The sequence below is a fragment of the Sinocyclocheilus grahami genome, unplaced genomic scaffold (assembly GCF_001515645.1).
Source record: "Sinocyclocheilus grahami isolate Dianchi unplaced genomic scaffold, SAMN03320097.WGS_v1.1 scaffold1100.1, whole genome shotgun sequence".
In the NCBI taxonomy this organism is placed as follows: Eukaryota; Metazoa; Chordata; class Actinopteri; order Cypriniformes; family Cyprinidae; genus Sinocyclocheilus; species Sinocyclocheilus grahami.
The window spans coordinates 306,371-318,065 of NW_015506279.1; the positions used below are offsets into that span (position 1 = coordinate 306,371).

An 11,695-nucleotide genomic window follows, 5' to 3' on the forward strand; every position below is an offset into this window, starting at 1 on the left:
TTTAAAAAAAACTTTTTATTTAAAAAAAAAAAAAAAAAAAAAAAAAAGTATTAAGATGCGTACACTCACATATATTCAAGGTGTAAGGAAATATGCCATTATGTTATTCTTGATGGTTACACCATATGACATTTTATTGTGACAATTAACTTTAAACTGCACTCCATATGATTTTATTCAATGCAGGCCAAAGTCCAAAGACCGCTTGTATACATGGCTCTCATTTTTTGGATCATACTATTTATCTAGAGGACACACCCAGGGGGCACAATTACCTCATACACATGCTAGCCAAGAAGAGAAAATTACTCTTTCTGGATTCAAGACCTCTCAACCAGGGGACCTGGTGTTGGACCACTGCCCCCTCCACAATTATGCTCCCTTCTTCCTTTGAGTGCTGCCTGTTTATGAGTAGGCCCTCCGGAGGTCATATTCTGAGATGATGCTTTGTCTGGGCTTTTGCTCAAAGGGCCTGGGGCCTGGCATGTTGTCTCTGGAGAGGGCATTGGATGACTGCTTTTATATTTTCAGGGATGAAAACAGACAGTTGATTTGAATCAAATTCTGGGGCCACAATCGGCAGTGCTGTGAACGTCTTCTGCATTGTGTGAATCCCACTTATATCTCATTTACAGAGAACTCTTCAGCAAAAGGCTGTTCTTTAATTTTCCAAAGATGCCAGCCAGCTCTCTCATTCCTTTGGCTATTCTCTGTTTCTCTCTCTCTTTTGCGCACTCACTCTGGCCAACACTTTTAGGGTCCATAATGAGTTCTGTGATTGCTGTGCGCCCCTGTGCCCCATGCTTCCCCTCTCTGCTCTGAGGCAGGTTAATGAGGATCGGAGAGATCAGCATGCCACTGTTAGACATGTCACACATGCTGAGGTGTTGAACAAACCCCTGTCCATCTTTGGCACTGAGCCTGGCAGACCCTCCTCTCTTTTACCCCGCCAGTGCTGCCCGCTACTCTTTTTAGGAGAGATAATATTTACATACTGTATGTAGTGCATCATATTGTACTTTCTTTGTTTAATTTTTCCTTATCTGTTTGTCTTCTAATCATTTGAATTTGAAAAGTCTGCTCAAATCTCTCCTCTTATTTCTATAATCTCACTTGGTTATTACCATTAGGCCCCAAATGTTACTAAAATTTATTTCCAAACATTCCCAAATTTAGGAGATTAGAAATAAATATGGATGCAACAGCTGTAGTGGTGCTGATGGTTTATTGTCAGTTTGTAAGAGTTAATGACATGACTTAATCTATTCGAAAATAAATAAATTATGCAATTCATACATACAATTACTTTAATACACCTTTTATGTTTTTAATTTATAGACATTAATGAAGAGAAAGCCTAATTTAAAGAATGAAACACTTGTAAACAAACTTTTTTACTATGATTATATATTTTCAAATGTTATTTTATTTTAAAAAAAATTATAATATTTTCGCCTTTTATTTTGAGGATCGGAAAAGGTCCACGAGCCGGGACTCGACTCGATCGGCACCGATTGGCAAATTATTATTTCTCAGGAAAAAAATTATTTTAACAAAACTTAGTTTTTTGCTTATTAATATTTAAAAAAACATCAAAATTATATCATTAGAAGGACTCCTGACGACCCTCATGAATGTTTTGTCAAGGTCAGTAAGTCTCTTAAAATATCAAATAATATGACCATTTTGAGGCAAGGTGTGACTGTTATGTATTAATAATTCAAGATATTTGTAAAAATACTTAAAATATTTAAGATGTGTACACTCGCAAGATGTAAGCAAACATGTAATTAATTTGGTTGCACAACTAATGGTTGCACCACGTGCCATTTTAGAGTCATTGAATGTAAACTTTTCAAAGTTTTTCATTTCAAATAGTACATTTTAAAGAAGTTTTTCATTTCATTATCACAGACACTCTTATTTATCACCATACACATTAGGGCTAGAAAACTTATTTCTTCTCACTAATGATCAGAATGAGTTTGCACCCATCCTCTCTTTTCTTCTGTCCTCCCCCTTTCAGCCTCTCCACAGTCTTCCTGAGAAAAATGATCGACACAGTGTACTGGAAGTGTGAGCGAGAGAAAGATTAAATCCAAGTTTCTTTCATCCATGAATGCTTTCATGTCTTTTTTCAAGCAGAGAATTATCAGTGCTGGTACTCGTGCAGCAGGGACTGATGGGAGAAGGAGGTGTGAAGAATGAAGAAGAAGTAAGGTCCCTGATGAAGAGGGATTTTACTGAGTATCCGCCTCTTTTGTCTGGAATTGTTTTGGTCACGAGATTAATAAAGAAAGTGAGGCGACAGTCTAATCAAATATGTCATTGATCATTGAATCGGAGACTGACATGAAGAATCTCAAACTTGCAGTAGAAAAGACCAGTTCAGCTTCAAGATTTAAGGATCTTAGAAGGAGGGATTTACGTCTGACCTCAATACACACAATGTTTTAATGAAACAACTGAATACAGAGGCAGCATGAAAATGTTATTAAACCACCTCTGAAGGAAAAAAATAGAATATCAACCCTTTCTATAGAAAGGAATTTTTCTGATATTCCTGGCCCGTCTTCTAATCTCCTGTGTTTGGAGAAATTTTTTTCATTAAATTTGTGTCAGGACTAATTTTGAGGCGAATGAATACAGATGTCAGGGTGCCATCGGATCCCATGGCAGGGCTCTTAATGAGATAACAGGCTTTAGTCAAAGAATTAACACTATTGAAAAAATGAGATTAGCTGAATGGATGCAGATCCGGCTGGAACGGGGGCTTGGCTTGTGCCGTATCAGACTGAGAGACCTTCGCTGCCAAATCACAAATCTATTTCCAACGTCGGTATTAATTATCAAACTAAAGCTGCTGTTGCGTGTTGATTCATCAGGGTACGCTCCTGTATTATCTCCCATTAAGCGGAAAAAAGGAGAGATTATGTGGGCCTTCAGGGGCGTTTTATAAATTCTATGAGACTGTTAAACCATGTCATGGACTTTGGAGGATAACACCACCACGGTCCTATGTGCAAGCTTCCTTTGCGTGTGCTAAAATGCACATTTAAGCCTTAAATTTGATTATTTATTTTAGTTTTCAATTAACTTTGAGCATCTTGGCCCAGTATGGAGGAGTCGACTTGCAGAGGATATGTGCTTTGTGTACATATAGACAGCATATACAAGAGTGCTTGATGGTGTCTGACCTCTCGTGCGAGCTGTTCACTATATTATACTCTGCATTCTAGGACTGAATAGCCATACAATAGCTTTCTATTCGTGCTTGCCTGGCATCCGACATAAGGATTAACATAAACGCACATTTTCTATTGTGGAAGCGATGGGTGCTGGCAATGCAGTTTGCATGTAAGATGGTATGCCAACTTACCCAGATCTAGATGCAACACCCATGTGATTGGGGGAAGGAGTTGAGTTGATTCAGTGCCGCATTGATTGGCAGCCTTGTCTGTGGCAGTGCCTTGCTGATTATCCCAAGCACACAGGGAGCCTATCACAATCACACAGGTAATAATCTCCCAGTTGCACGCTGCTATTTCACACATGGATGCGGCCTGTGATGAGAAAAGTATGTCACAGTATCGATAAATAATTATGAGTGATGAGACTCTTTTCCTGTATTGGAAGTTGGCTGAAATGACTTCATAAAGCCGGGGGATTGTGGGAGAGGTGATGTCGTGACAGCATCTTTCTGCCGGCTCACAATCGCACCATGATTATGCAGTGTGAGCACATCTCGCCGTCCAGCGCGCATGTGAGCATCTCGGCTTTCGACTGATGCTCTGGTGGTTTATGCATTTCCCATCTGATGAGTCTTGATACGCTGATCAGAATGGTATTGTTTGCCCTATTGACAATGACAACTCTGACGCCTTTGCTGATGTATTCTGGCGGACTCACTGTTTAAAAATGGAAACAAGGAAGGTGACACCTGAAGGAAAGCAATGGGTACGTGGAAGAAGGAGATTGAAAGAATGACAGGCAAAGGCAACAATCAAAAAAAAAAAAGGTGACAGGATAAAAACAGAAATGTACAGAAGGAAAGAGAAAGTATGAATGGAAACAGGAGAAGAGATGGGAGAGTAAACAGTCGTAAGAGCAAAAAAGGGAGATTTAAAAAGAGAGCAGGGAAATGAAAGAGAGAGAGAGTGTTGCAAAAGAGGGGGTGTGGGTGCAGCGGTAGATGGGAGGGGGACAAAATGAGACCAAATTTTCTTTGGCAATCTCGTCTCTCCTGCTGCAGGTGTGGGGCTATTTCACTAAAGCAGGCCAGACGCGAATGTCATTAGTTCCTAAGCCCCAGGTGAATTTGCCACTGTTCCACATGATTAACCCAGATAATTGTGTGTTGATAGCGAGCATGGTCGATGGAATACAATTTTCAGGCCAAGATTCCTAAACAAACAGCTCAGCAGAGGGCTGGGAGGTGAGGGTGTGTTGTGTGTCTGTGTGAGTCTGTGTGCATGGTTTAGGTGGTGTGGTGAGCGGTGAATGGCTTCGGTGTAACCTGCAACACCTTGCAAAACAAAAATAGTTTGGTGCTGTAAAAAGTTGGGTAACTGTAGTCTTAAAGGTGAACATACTAGAAAAACAGCAGACAACTATAAATTATGTCTATAGCGTCTTGTACTACAGTATGGAAGAAGAATGTATCAATGCTTTGTAGTTGCAGTTACTTTGGCTTCTTGTTACAATGCTCCCTATACTTCGAGATGCAGTCTCAAGCCTTTCCCAATGACCGCGCCAAGGTTGCCTTCATGATTTCTCATCTCGCTGGCTGCGCTCTTCACTGGGCCCAGTCCACGTGGGAAAGTAACAGCCAGGCCATTCGCACTCTATCTACATTTACATCCCATTTCAAAGAGGTGTTTAGCCCCGCAGAAATATCCGTTCATGATCAGCTCTTCCGCATCAGTCAAGGCATGGCATCCGTGAGCGAGTATGCCGTCAAATTCCGCACTCTGGCGGTGTCTAGTAGATTGAATGAGGTGGCCTTACTTACTGTGTTTCGGCAAGGGCTTAACGCTGACATTCACCTTCAAATGGTGATTTTTGATGATACTGTGGGCAAACAAGATCTTCTCCGCATTGATGGTTTTTTTTGTGCAATATTTTGAATAAACAATGCAGCAGCACCGCATCTAGTAGGTTCAACACTTACATCGTCATTGCATCTCGTGTGCCATTGATAGGGCTGCCTGACACACACCTAAAATTCGAATGCAAAGTTTTTTTTTATTTGACAGCCCTACAAGGAAAGCCCCTTATATTTGAGAGTGGCTACGCATTAATAAAAAAAAAAAAATGGAGGTTATAGTACATTAAAGAATGATCATGTGAATTTTACGTACGCCAGGTGACCTGTAAATGCAAAAAAAATCCCTGTTTCCATTGCAGTTTTGCAAAATATTCCTTTTACGAAATGCTTGTGAACAGAAAAACTTTTTTGCGAGTTTTTGCGAAATGTGTAAAATGTGAATTTGGGGCAGGAAAATCTGTTTTTCTAAATCAATAGCAAGTGGGAATTCCATTTAATGATGCAAATGATGTGGAAATGGTAGAATTCACATATAAGAGGTTTGTCCCTAAATCACTGTATTATAACAAAGGAGTTTTTGAATTTAAAGGTCAACTGTGTACTTTTATAGTCTGGCTTCACACTTCTAATGATCCTGGGGTGGTTTAATGCTGTGTGGAGTAATCATTTAGAGACCAGTACATGCAGTTATGATGGAAACAAAATGAGGAAGGAAAACAATCAGGAAGTGCTCAAAACATGTGACCACCAGAATATCATTGCTGCAGTGATTTGCAAATTAGAGCCCGCTCTTTGTTCTAATTCTTTTAGGCAAGCAAATGTTGGTGTCATTCTCTCACTTTTCATGAAGAAGCTGCTATTCCAAAAAAAAAAAATGAAAAAAAAAAGGTGTCTAGTTAAAACAACTCATTCTTTTAGAAGCACTACAGTGCCTTTGGAAATAGCCACGAATGTTCTCAAAGATTAATGCTGTTTTTCTTCATCCATATCCGTTAAACGTCATTACCCTTGATAGACAACACGGTCTCAAACTTAACAGACAAACTTTTTTCACACATTATTAGTGAAATGCCATTTATATGAGCGTGAATATGTAAACAAGGAGTCATTAATAATGTTTTCAGAAAATACATATTCATGGTACAAATCAAAGAACAATGGTTCCTGCATCATTTCACTCAATCTTCACACAAATGACAAAACCCAACCCTCAGCATCTAATATTTGCATATCATTTAAATATGACCATTTGTTGCGCCTTAAGACTTGTGTGAAGACCTCCATCTCCATCTTAGCAGTATACTACAGCAGCAGGCTTGTATCAGATCAAATTCAGTTTATCACTGTTTGAAAGAACTAGACCACTTTTGCTCTGTGGAGTGTCATGACCTGCCAGTAGCATAGGTTTTATAAAGTGTGAAGTCACCATCACATCAAACACCCTTTTACATCACAGGATTGGCGATGACAATTTAAAAAGATGCTAGATGTGGCAACACATAATTAAATGCATTCAGTGGGTACAGTTGACTTCTTTGACTTGGGGAGAGGGTACAAAATTAGTTCTGAGCCCAGTGAATTTCATCTCTGTCCCTGCATAAAGTGGGGTCCAAAAGTCTAATTGAGGGGGGAGAAAGAATTTTGAAAAAAAAAAAAATTAAACTTATTATAAAAATAAAAGCCATAAAATGAAAATAATATAGATTTTTGTTTTGTAACATGTTATATTAGAATATTAATAGTATATTAGTATATTTGAGTAGATTTTGCACTATAGTACACTCTTAAAAATAAAGATTATTTAGTTGAAAAGAGTTCTTTAGATTTAAAAAAATCTTTTGGAACCTTTATTTTCAAGAGTGTAAGTATTTGAATTTTTCAGTTAAACACTTCATCAAGAGTGTTATCCTTTCTGATAATATATTTGTATAATTTGTAAGCATATTGTGTTCGATAAGAAAAATGTAAAATAAAAGCATTTTACTAGTGGTCTCAGAGTTCTAGTTTCCCACTGTATACATATTGCAGTTTTTCATTTGAAAATAGGATCCTGTTATTAGGCATACTTTTAAGGTAAAACATAGCACACATCAAAAGATAAAGGCCAGAGAGGTGTTTCTGAATGAATTCAGCCACTGCCTGTTAGACCATCCCACAATCCATCAGCCACAAACACAGCATACAATCATGAAGATTCATTGGGATTGTTCTAATATGGGACATTTCTCTGTGCTGAACAGGCAGGCTCCTTAGACCAACCAGTACTAACGGCTGGCTCATTGATTTGTCGAGGACATGCAGAGATAAGAGGACAAACAGACAGTGAAAAGAGAGGAGGTGCTGGAATACAGATGAGCATTCTGATATTGATCCCTCTTTGGGGTTCTCCTCCTTGAGGGTGTAACTCATTTTACACTCCAATATGAGCACATCGTTACTGTACATGTAAAAGCTAGGCTTCTTTGAAAAATAAACTTAAGAATCTAGGATTTAGAGACACAATAATTCAACACATAATAATCACAATAAGTGGTGAAAAATCAGGCTGAGCGAGTATAAGTCTCTGATCTCGAGAATAACTGATTATACTGTGACTGAGGTGCTCTTTTCTGCTCTTTTCCTATAAGGACTGCAGCGACAGATGAAAGCTCATTACGCAGCGTGGTGAGGAGAGGCGTGCAGAGGAAGTGGTTGGGGGAAGTGGGGCGCAGGGGTGGCTAATTGGGGTGTGTGATTACACCGGCTGCTGTTAGCAGGAATTAGGCAACAACAGACCCGGCAGTATGGCTCATCATCGCAGAGAGAAGAGAGTAAGGCGATATCGCTGATATTTCCCTAATTATACCAAACACCTTCCCTCTTGCAATATCACATAGCATAACACCAAAATGCGCTCATTGTCTACAGGCACATGCAAAAAGTAAAAGTCAGGCATTTGGAATCGCAACTTTTCAACTATTCGGCAAAGTGGTCACATTTACTGTTGCGTGGAAAAATGTTGTTGGTAAAATCCAGTCATTTCAATAGGATTTGAAGTATTTTGACTTCTGAAGAATTTCCCTATGCTAATTTTATGTGTTTGGATTCCAGTTTGGTGAGCTTTGACACACAAATTCGCAGCGTCAACTAATATCATGTTTTGTTTCAGCAGTGACTGTATTGGTCGAGATTCGTAACAAAACTGAAGATCCACTACACTTTAATATTATAAAATGATCCATAAAAAGAAGGCTGTTTGGAAAGCAGTTATTTAGAGTTTGTTTGTTTGTTAGTCAGCTGAATAGCTTTAGGTTTTTATTTAGTCGTCATTATTTTATTTGTATCACATCCAGTCCCCCTTTCTTTTGCCTGTGAAATTATTAATAAATGATTATTCAGACTACTTTTATTTGTCAATTACCAGTAAAAGCAGAAAGCATTTAGGTTTATGTCAAGATGGCTGACAAGAAATAATAATAAACCTTATAACCACCCTAAATATAAGCAATACTGTACTACTAGCTCCTCTCACTAAATGTCTTGCTCTTTATTAATAAAAGTATCCGTCTCTATAGTAAATAGCAGCTGAGAGTTTCGTTATATGACTTTGCCCAGCAATTAATGAATAAATAACTACATAATATATGAGATCACGTCATTTGTTTCCCTCTGACATGCAGCAGAATGTTGAACTCTGACTATTTCAAGTTTCATAATGTGTGTATATTGTGCTCTAGTGTTTTATTATTAAAAACGAATCATTATATTATAGTTTACCTGTGGGAATAGTTCACTGATGGCGACCGATATAATGATCGATTTGTAATATATTGATATTAAATTGGCTGCAATATCTTAAAGATACTATCTTCAACAACACCTCACATTCTGGTGTGAGGAACCCCCCCACCAAAAAAGCCAAACAATCCCATCATACTGAATTTACTTAAATTTATTTTACCTGTAATTAATTATGCAAAATAAGGTGAGCTGCAGATGTGCACGTTTAGATGTGTGATTCCCCAGGCATCACTGAATTGCTTGTTTCTTTAAGCTTGTTGGTGGAAAAATACTGCTTTCAGTTTATTTAAAGTTCATAAAAAGACATCAACTTTTAACTATGTTTTTCTTTCTAAAAATACCTAAACCTACTGGAAATGTTTCTTAATTTTCCCAAATAAATGGGTCACTTAGCCATTAAAATGTTTATTAGCAACTGAAAAAAGCACAAATGTCAGGACATGTCAAAACTTCTCCAGGGCCCAAAACACCCTCGGACCCCAGAGGGTTAATAACCAGCAGAATTTGGTGGTATAGGTAAAGCCATATGGTTCTGTGGCTTGTGTTTACGACTTCAGCTGAAGTAGCTATTATAGCTCTTTTGTCAATGACAGAATTTTCACTTTTGGGTTTCTATCCATTTGCGACTCATTTATTTTGGATCTACATTTTTTTCTCATGAACCTTACTTGACCAACCAACAAAAAAAGTGCAGGAAAGCCAACGTCAGGCCACATTTAAGTTTCCCAGAGGTACACTGCTTAGGTTGTGCACCTCTGACAGGAGTTTCCATCTTTTTCTGAATGTCCTGACGAATCATTGATTTGCACTTCATTCCAGATCATTCTCTCCCACTGCAAAGCCTCTCTGTTTGACTTCCCTGCACAAAAGCCAAAGAAACAGAAAGGACAGGGTGAATTAGAGAGAACTGACATCAAGAACAATGCCAGAACTCTGCTTTGATTTTGCGTCACTGGTAATATACGCCAATACTAGGTCACAGAACCAAAGAATGTGTATCCTGTGTTCATCTCTGTCTGACTGTATCTTCTCTTTCAGATGGTAGCTGTCCATTACATTAAAGAAGCCTAAAAGGAGACATCAGCAAATCTTTTGTCTTTCAATGTGAGATCTGGAGGATTTTTAAATTACACCTTGTTCAAAGCCTGAACCTTGGCCTAAAGTGTCCAAAGATAACCATTAACTGTCCCTTTTAAGTGTTTACATTAAGTGTACCATAAAGTTTAGATGAAAATGCCATGTTTAAACTGCTCTGCTAACAGTCTCTGATTCTAAACCAATTCTGGACACTTGAGACTGTCTACCATTAGTTTTTAAAATACCAACTTTACAATTTTTAAATGAATTGTTAATGGATAGTTGATGGTTTTTAACACAAATGTATACTATTGAACTTGATTTCCTTTTTAGTATATTAAAATTTACATTTCATTCAGTCACAATCACTTCAGGCTGTAAGTACTTTATGGAGATTAAAATATATTTAACTTAAAACAATGTAAATACGTTTTAAAGAAACATCAGTTCTATGCCCTGACGGAAGGCTGAGGTTAAAAAATAGAGTAGGCTATACTTTCAATACGATTTATTATTTATATAATAGTTTAGATTGATCAACTCTCCCAATTCTTAAAAAAAACATATATAATGTTTCACATGCTGAGTTCTACAAGGCCTGCAGATTCTGGTAAGCTTTGTAAATCAATTTTTTAATTTGAAATAATTGGGTATATATGTGCCAGCTCCATCAACTCCTCCACATAAACTGCAAAGAAATTGTTTAGGATTTTTTCACAATTCTTGAAAAGAAGAAGTAGAAGAACATGTTGATAAAATGAATCCAAGATCCATTCAGTTGATACATAAACATGTTTCTTCGGTTTTGTAGCCTGTTTCTTCTCAGTAAAATCTGTGGGCTGTTCTTCGTCAAATGCAAACCGCGCTTAGTGTCCTCTACCGCGGGTCACTAACACAAGAAGGTCTCCATGCATGGAGGAATAATGTAGAATCTGAGCTTGCGCTAAAATGACGTATATTATAAAACCATAACAAAACACCCTTATAAGCCGGTGTGGTCTCTTCAGTGTGGTCCAGAGCTTCACTATCAAAGCTACAGGTGCTGCACAAGTGGAGGACATCAAAAGCACTGCACCTCCTAATGAAACAATGTTGTTACAATAGGCTACTTGTCTTTGAACCTCATCTAGTACCTTGCGACAAAAGCTCAATGAATAAACACCAAACCATGCAGAACTACCCCCACCGCCTTCACCCACTGGCGCTTTGTTTCTCAAAATCGTTTGCAATGTTTTTGCCTAGCTATTAAATGAAACGGCCACAACAGAGCAGAAGATCAACAAACGTCAGATGTCCCTCGATATTTACAATTTTTCACCGAAGAACGTTGGTTTTTTTTTTCTCCCAAAGAGGATTCAAATTAAACACTTGCTCTTTAGGCCTACTGATGCAGGCATAGCCTATCCGATTAGTCAACATTTGAAGTGGATCAAAAAAGTTAATCAAAGTTGTCCTAAGACAAGAACGTATTTTGGTTTTAGGACAACTTTGATGAAAGGTTTTGATCCACTTCAAATGTTGAACTAGTTTAGTTTTTCGTTTGGGTGTGAATAATGCAAAGAACTGCAGTTACACCCTTGTCCACTAGATGTCACTAAAGTATTTGATAACACCGAACCGAGCGGGTTGCTGTGTTCACCTTCTGGAAATCTGCAGGCAAACACTGAATTATCTGATCTCTGCAGAACTTCTGTTCAGGCAGAACCTACCTATTAAACACTAAAGAATGCATATTAAGCTTATAAGAATATTTAAACAACTTACCAGTAATACATTTAGGAGTTATTGTGC

The 11,695-nt window shown here is 38.0% G+C and overlaps 1 long non-coding RNA gene across 1 annotated transcript in view; it reads left to right on the forward strand.

Moving 5' to 3' along the window:
- Window positions 1-9,911, forward strand: part of LOC107566783 (uncharacterized) — an 11,125-nt gene extending 1,214 nt beyond the window's left edge. The window contains exons 2-3 of the long non-coding RNA XR_001606550.1: window positions 9,647-9,782; window positions 9,866-9,911. This is a non-coding gene — a long non-coding RNA (uncharacterized lncRNA). The remainder of the gene's footprint in view (window positions 1-9,646; window positions 9,783-9,865) is intronic.
- The last annotated feature ends 1,784 nt before the right edge of the window (window positions 9,912-11,695 follow it).